This window comes from Bison bison, unplaced genomic scaffold (assembly GCF_000754665.1).
Source record: "Bison bison bison isolate TAMUID 2011002044 unplaced genomic scaffold, Bison_UMD1.0 scf7180017864080, whole genome shotgun sequence".
Lineage (NCBI taxonomy): Eukaryota > Metazoa > Chordata > Mammalia > Artiodactyla > Bovidae > Bison > Bison bison.
Window position 1 is genome coordinate 58,984 of NW_011494652.1, and position 8,557 is coordinate 67,540.

An 8,557-nucleotide genomic window follows, 5' to 3' on the forward strand; every position below is an offset into this window, starting at 1 on the left:
GAAAGTACTTCAAGGAGGGGTATACACACAGAGAGTACTCAGAGAGGGCTATACACATGGAAAGTACTCAGAGAGGTGTATACACACAGACAGTACTCAGAATGGGGTTTACTCACGAGAAGTACTCAGAGAAGGGTATATGCACGGAAAGTACTCAGAGAGGGGTATACACGTGAGAAGTATTCAGAGAGGGGTATATGCACGAGAAGTACTCAGAGAGGGGTATACACATGAGAAGTACTCAGAGAGGGGTATATGCATGGAAAGTACTCAGAGAGGGGTATACACGTGAGAAGTATTCAGAGAGGGGTATACGCACGAGAAGTACTCAGAGAGGGGTATACACATGAGAAGTACTCAGAGAGGGGTATACACATGAGAAGTACTCAGAAGGGTTTACACGTGAGAAGTACTCAGAGAGGGGTGTACACGTGAGAAGTACTCAGAGAGGGGTATACGCACGGAAAGTACTTCAGAGAGGGGTATACGCATGGAAAGTACTCAGAGAGGGGTATACACGTGAGAAGTACTCAGAGAGGGGTATACGCACGGAAAGTACTTCAGAGAGGAGTCTACATACGGAAAGTACTCATAATGGGGTATACGCACGAGAAGTACTCAGAGAGGTGTATACACATGAGAAGTACTCAGAGAGGGATATACACACAGAGAGTACTCAGAATGGGGTATACGCACGAGAAGTATTCAGAGAGGGGTATACACATGGAAAGTACTCAGAGAGGAGTATACACGTGAGAAGTACTCAGGGGTATACACGTGAGAAGTATTCAGAGAGGGGTATACGCACGGAAAGTACTCAGAGAGGGGTATACACATGAGAAGTACTCAGGGAGGGGTATACGCACGGAAAGTACTTAGAGAGGGGTATACATACAGAGCGTACTCAGAGAGGGCTATACACATGGAAAGTACTCAGGGGTATATGCACGGAAAGTACTCGGAGTGGGTCTACAGGTGGGGTCCTTGACATGGAGCAGGGAAAGGATGTTAAAACACATTTGTTTCACCTTCAAAAAGTTAAAGTTACCTAACATGCTGTGTGTAACACTGTAGGAGCATTTGTGCATCACAGAAATACCCGCCTTCCTGAGAGCAGCTCACACGCTGCTCATCACTTGGTGGGCATCAGGCAGGCGCGAGGCCCCTGCTGTGCTGACGGCTCAGCGGGAAGGTTTCAGGAGTCCCCTCCTCACCTGCTCAGGCCTGAGACCACTTTGCAGGACTCGGTGATCCTAAAGACATCAAAGGGGATGAAAACTGTTGGTCACTCAATCATGTCCGCCTCTTCGCGACCCCGTGGACTGTAGCCCACCAGGCTCCTCTGTCCATGGGACTCTCCAGGCAAGAATACTGGAGTGGGTAGCCATTCCCTTCTCCAGAGCATCTTCCCCACCCACGGATGGAACCCGGGTCTCCCGCATAGCAGGCAGATAGATTCTTTACTATCTGAGCCACCAGAAAATCCCTAAAAAGAATGAAGGCTTACTCTAAAGACCCCCAAGGAAACCCAAGTCCTCTCATACCCTGGGGAGGGAGCCCACCCAGAGGCAGTTACTAGGAGTTCTCTGGACACGTTAACACACTGTCTGTACCTGGATACAAACGTTTCTCTCTGTAACTTCACTAACTTCACAGGGACGCCCTGCCTCCGCCTGGGGTGAGGGGCCTGCAGGCCTGAGGGCCGGCTCCTAGGAGGTCCTGCAGCGCCATCGTGTGGCAGCAGGAGGAACAGCACGGCGTCGGTCCCCTCTGAGCTCAGGAGTATTCACACCCATGGGACCCCTGGGCCATCCTTACTCTTAAAAATAACTTGTCTAGGTGAAACCCAGGCTCCACTGGCCTCCTGAACTTTACCTGCCTACCCTGCCTCCAACCCTGGACAGAGTGACCGAGTGGCATTTTTTTTAAGACTCAGCTATATGATGCTTCCTACAGAGATCCATCTGAACTTCAAGGACATACATGGGCTAAAAATGAAGGGAAGGAAAAAGATATTCCACGAAAACGAATAGGGAAAGATACACTTACATCAGAGGAAATAGGTTTGTTAGTGAAAACCTATAACTAGAGGCAGAATGTCATTCTATAACAGCAAAAGAGTGAATTCATGAAGAGGATTACAGCCGTAAACATAGATGCACCCACATCAGAGCAATTAAATGTTATACAAGCATTAACAGACCTTAAAGCGGAACTAGACACAGATGCAATAACGGCAGGGAACTCCAGTGCCCCGCATTCAGCAATGGATAGATGGTCCAGACAGAAAATAAATAAGGAGATGTTGGGCTTGAATTACACATTATATCACAAGGACTTAACAGATATCTATGTAATGTTCCACCCAATAGGATGACATGGAACATTCTCCACTCTTCATTCTCATATGTTCAGTTCAGTTTAGTTCAGTCGCTCAGTCGTGTCCGACTCTTTGCGACCCCATGAATTGCAGCACACCAGGCCTCCCTGTCCATCACCAACTCCCGGAGTTCACCCAGACTCATGTCCATCGAATCAGTGATGCCATCCAGCCATCTCATCCTCTGTTGTCCCCTTCTCCTCCTGCCCCCAATCCCTCCCAGCATCAGAGTCTTTTCCAGTGAGTCAACTCTTCGCATGAGGTGGCCAAAGTATTAGAGTTTCAGCTTTAGCACCCACAGTTCAAAAGCATCAATTCTTCGGTGCTCAGCCTTCTTCACAGTCCAACTCTCACATCCATACATTAACACAGGAAAAACCATAGCCTTGACTAGACAAACCTTTGTTGGCAAAGTAATGTCTCTGCTTTGAATATGCTATCTAGGTTGGTCATAACTTTCCTTCCAAGGAGTAAGCATCTTTTAATTTCATGGCTGCAGTCACCATCTGCAGTGATTTTGGAGCCCAAAAAAATAAAGTCTGACACTGTTTCCACTGTTTCCCCATCTATTTGCCATGAAGTGATGGGACCAGATGCCATGATCTTCATTTTCTGAATGTTGAGCTTTAAGCCAGGTTTTGAGTCTCAATATATTTAAGACTGAAATAATATCAAGTATCCTTTCTGACTGCAATGGCATGAAACTAGAAATCATTGACAGGAAAATAGAAACGTTCACGAAAACGCGGAAATAAATAAGACACTCCTTAACAACCAACGTGTCAAAGAAAAAGATCAAGGGGGAAATAAATCAATATCTTTAAACAAACAAAATGGAAACGCGACATACCAAAGCTCACGGGATGCAGCAGAAGCAGTTCTGAGACAGTCAAATGGCTTGAATAGCTGTGTCCGCCCCGCCGCCCAGCCCTGGGTCCTGCACTGAAACCCCAGCATCCAGTGTAATGGTGTTTGAACGTGGAGTCTTTGGAAGGTGCTCAGGTCCTGGGAGTGGGCCCCTCGTGAATGGGATTAATGTTCTTATAAAAGAGACCCCATGGAGAAGGCAATGGCACCCCACACCAGCACTCTTGCCTGGAAAATCCCATAGACGGAGGAGCCTGGTAGGCTGCAGTCCATGGGGTCACTAAGAGTCGGACACGACTGAGCAACTTCACTTTCACTTTTCACTTTCCTGCATTGGAGAAGGAAATGGTAACCCACCCCAGTGTTCTTGCCTGGAGAATCTCAGGGACAGGGGAGCCTGGTGGGCTGCCATCTCTGGGGTCGCACAGAGTCGGACAAGACTGAAGAGACAGCAGCAGCAGCAAAACAGACCCCACAGAACTCCCTCGCCCTCCCGGCCATGTAAGGACACAGCAACACGATGCCGCCGATGAGCCTGGAAGCGGCCCCCCCAGCGCGGCAACCCGCCCAGCGCCAGCACCGTGGAGCTACCCGGCTCCATGGCGTGAGAAACACGCTTCCGTCCTTTATAAGCCACCCCGCTTGCAGTATTTTGTCATAGCAGCCCAAATGGCCTGAGACAGAGCTTACAGCAATCAACACTCACATAAAGGCAGAGGAAAGGTCTCCAGAAGGCAACCTTTACATCTCAAGGAGCTAGAAAAAGAAGAACGAACTAAGTTCCAAGTTAGCAATAGGAAGAAAATAACAAAGGTCAGAGCAGAAATAAATGAAACTGAGGGTACAAAGCAATAGAAAATATCCAGGAGACCAAGAGCTGGGCTTTTGAAAAGAAACAAAACTGATGAGCCTTTAGCTAGATTAACTGGAAAAAAGAGAGAGAGAGAGAAAAAGAGAGAGAGAGGGAGAGCGAGAGAGAGGGAGAGAGAGAGAAGAGAGAGAAAGAAAGAGAGAGAGAGGGAGAGAGAGAGAAAGAGAGAGGGAGAGAGAGAAAGAGAGAGAGAAAAAGAGAAAGAGAGAAAGAGAGGGAAAGAGAGAAAGAGAGAGAGGGAGAGAGAGGGAGAGAGAAAGAGAAAGAGAGGGAGAGAGAGAAAGAGAGAGAGAGAAGAGAGAGAGAGGGAGAGGGAGAGAGAAAGAGAAAGAGAGAGGGGGGAGAGCGAGAAAGAGAGAGAAGAGAGAGAGAGAGAGAAAGAGAGAGAGAGAGGGGGAGAGAGAGAAAGAGAGAGAGAGAAAGAGAAGACTTGACCACAACATTATTAATTGGCTATCCTCCAATGTAAAATTTTAAAAAAAATTTTTTAAAGAACAAAAGGAAAGTAAGTTATAATAAAATAATGTGTATTTCAATAAAAAAGAGAGAAGATTCAAATAAAATCAGACATGAAAGAGGGGACATTGTAACAGAGACCCCCGAAATGCACAGATCATACGAGTCTATTATGAAGTTATACATCAATGTCAACAGAAAAAGAAAGGAAAATGCACCAGTCGAGAGTTGTGAGTTAAGTTTTATTTAAGCTACGTCCGCAGCTCCAAGGAACTGCTCTGCAAAGGTGAGGCGAGAGCTCAGTGTGCGTGATTTTGCTGAAGGAGGAGAACGTGCGACCAAGCCTTGGTTGGCGGAAGGTTGCCCCGGTCGCGGAAATCAAGTGTCTCAGGTAATGACTTTAGTGCTTGTCCAGATGGGAGGAGACACCCAGCTCGTCAGTCCTTCTCCTGATAAATGTCTCTTCGAGGACCTGTTCCGCTAGTTTTCTCCCAGGCACATTGTGCTTCATTCCTGACCTCCTTTCAGAGGGTGTTGAAGGCCAGTGACTGCAGTGGCTTGTGACCTCATTCTTACAGAACCAGAGGGTGAAGGACGATTTTTAGTTGGCACCAACAAGTTGGAAAACTCCAATGTGTATTTTTTCAATACCACCAGACAATTTTTTAAGTTCTCTGTGGTCACTGACCAGGTATCCCACAAAGTAACTTAATTCTGTTCTGACACTGTCTACCTGGAGTTAGTGTCTGACCCCAGGGGTTACTGCTCAGTCCTTCAACTGCCCACTTTCCACTTCAGACACCAACATCAAGTCCAGGTTGTCACCAGAGCTTCTAGACTGATTGGACACGGAGCAGAGGCTCAGCAACCCTCTCCTTGGGGTTGACTGATGTGCCAGAGCAGCTCACAGAGTTACTGGATTACTGATCTGGCATAAAAGGATGGGATTCAGGAACTGCTGGTGGGAGAGGTGCAGGGCAAGGCGTGCACGGGGCACAGCACTTCCATGCCCTCTGCAGCCGCCCGCTCTGCCCGAGCCTCCGCGTGCTCATCAGCCTGGACGCTCACTAGCCCGGACCGTTGAAGAGCTTTTGCAGAGCTTAGTCCGCAGCTCCCCTTCCCCAGACGTCAGTGGGTCAGCCTGCGAGTTCTCTCTCAATCAGCCTGAGACTTCTCTCTGATCCCTAGTCTTTCTGATGGCCAGCCCCATCCTGAGACGCTCCAGGGGTCCCACCTGGTCAGCAACCACTCAGGTGCTCCAATGGGACTTGTAATGAAGGACAGACACTCCCATCACTAAGGAAATCCCAAGGGTGCCAGGGGCTCTGTGCTGGGAACCAGGGACAAAGACAATATGTCTATTCTTATTAGACGCAGTACCCTAGGAGAAAGAGAGTCCTGGACACACATGACCAAGACTGAATCATGAAGAAACAGAAAATCTGAACAGACTGAATCAAAAAACTCCCAGATGACCTCATGAGAGGCAAAAGCAAAAATAAACAAGTGGAACCACAGCAATTCAGCAGTTTCTGCACAGCGACGGACACCGTCAGCAGAGTAAAAAGACAACCTGGGGAACTGGAGGAAATGCTTGCAAATCATTTATCTGATGTTACTATAAACATATAAGGAACTTACACAACTCAATAGCAAAATACAAACAATTGAATTAAAGATGGGCAGAGAATATGAACAGATATTTTTACAAGAAGACATACAAAAGGCCAATAGGCATACTGCAAGAAGTGCTCAGCATCACTAACCATCAGTGGGATGCAAGTCAAAACCACAGTGAGGTCCCCCTCTGCACCTCCCAGAATGGCCATCATCAAGATAGGAGAGAAGGAACTTGGGCAGAATGTGGAGGAAAGGGGGCCCTTGTGGTTGGTCGCGGGAATGTAATTTGCTGTAGCCCTTATGGAGAGCAGCAGGGAGGTTCCTCAAAAAATTAAAACTAGAACTTCCATACAATCCAGCATGCCACATCTGGAATTGTTTCCAAAAGAAATGAGCGTAGTATATCAAAGAGCTATCTGCACACCTGTGGTCACGCAGCATTAAGCACAACAGCCAAGATACAGAAGCAACCTAGGTGTCCATCAACAGATGAACGTGTGTGGTTCCATCTCAGAAACCTGAGGTGGTTCATACGCATACCGGAACAGTATGCTGCTGCCGACTCCCTAGGTCGTGTCCGACTCTCTGTGACCCCACAGACTGTAGCCCACCAGGCTCCTCTGTCCATGGGATTCTCCAGGCAAGAACATTGGAGCTGGTTGCCATTTCCTCCTCCAGGGGATCTTCCCGACCCAGCGATCAAACTCGAATCTTCTGCATTGGCAGCAGATTCTTTACCACTGAACCACCAGAGAAGCCCAATGAAACAGTATACAAACAGCCTTACAAACAGTATACAAACAGCCTTACAAACAGTATACAAACAGCCTTACAAACAGTATACAACAGCCTTACAAACAGTATACAAACAGCCTTACAAACAGTATACAAACAGCCTTACAAACAGTATACAAACAGCCTTACAAACAGTATACAAACAGCCTTACAAACAGTATACAAAAGCCTTACAAACAGTATACAAAAGCCTTACAAACAGTATACAAACAGCCTTACAAACATATACAAACAGCCTTACAAACAGTATACAAACAGCCTTACAAACAGTATACAAACAGCCTTACAAACAGTATACAACAGCCTTACAAACAGTATACAAACAGCCTTACAAACAGTATACAAAAGCCTTACAAACAGTATACAAACAGCCTTACAAAAGGAGGCACTCCTGCCACGTGTGGCGACACGGATGAGCCTGGAGGGCACTGAGCTAAGTGAAATAAGCCACATGTAAAAAGACAGACGCTGTGAGGTCTCATTCACATGAGGACTCTAAACCACCTGAACTCATGGCAACAGAGAGCAGAGTGGTGGTTTCCAGGGACTGGGCTTCCCTGGTGGCTTGGATGGTAAAGAATCTGCCTGTAATGCAGGAGACCCAAGTTCGATCCCTGTGTTGGGAAGATCTCCTGGAGAAGGGAATGGCAACCCACTCCCGTATTCTTGTCTGGAGAATCCTGGGGACAGAGGAGCCTGGCGGGCTACAGTCCATGAGGTTGCAAATAGTCATACATGACTGAGTGACTAACACACACACTCCCAGGGACTGGGGAGGTGACAGAAACAGGGACCTGTTGGTTAAAGGGTACAAGCATTCAGCTACAAGACGGTAAGTTCTGGCGTCTGATGTACAGCGTGGTGACTATAGTTAATAATGTGTTAAATGCTTGAACTTTGTTAAGACAGTAAATTATTAAGTGTTCTCATCACAGGAGAAGGGTGGCTATGTGAGGTGACAGGTGTGTTAATTAACTGGATTGTTGGAACCATTTCACAATGTGTGGATCTAATGCACATGCTCACACAGCATACCACAGAAGCAATTTTTATGTATTTATCAATCGTATCCTTTTTTCATTTACAGAAAAAATATGCAAAACGCAAACTCTACTAGCTGGCCTTTGAAGGAGGCTGAGAACTGATTCATTAAACATGAGAAAGGGAAAGTAGGTTTATCCAATTTTTTATACACAAACTCTATCTCGTGGTAATCATAAAATGAAAGGAAGAATTCCAGCTTATAAATGGGGAGAAATCATAGGATCAGAAACTCAACATCCTGTATCACTCATGATCTAATGAATTTAGGCAAAGATAATGAATCATTATGTATGGAGTTTACTGAAGGCAACCAAATCAGCACTCGGAGAAAAATGGATACCCTGAAATGCACATTAGAGTAAAAAGGACGGGCTTAGAACTATCGAGTCGAAAACCCACCCCAAGTACCAACAGAGGCTGAATTAGGGCTGTTGGCAGGCCCTGCCCGCCCCTGGGAGCCGGGCAGCGGGTGGGCGGTGGTGGCGCTGGCGGGTCCCCTGGGAGCCGCCCGAGCGGGGCTGACG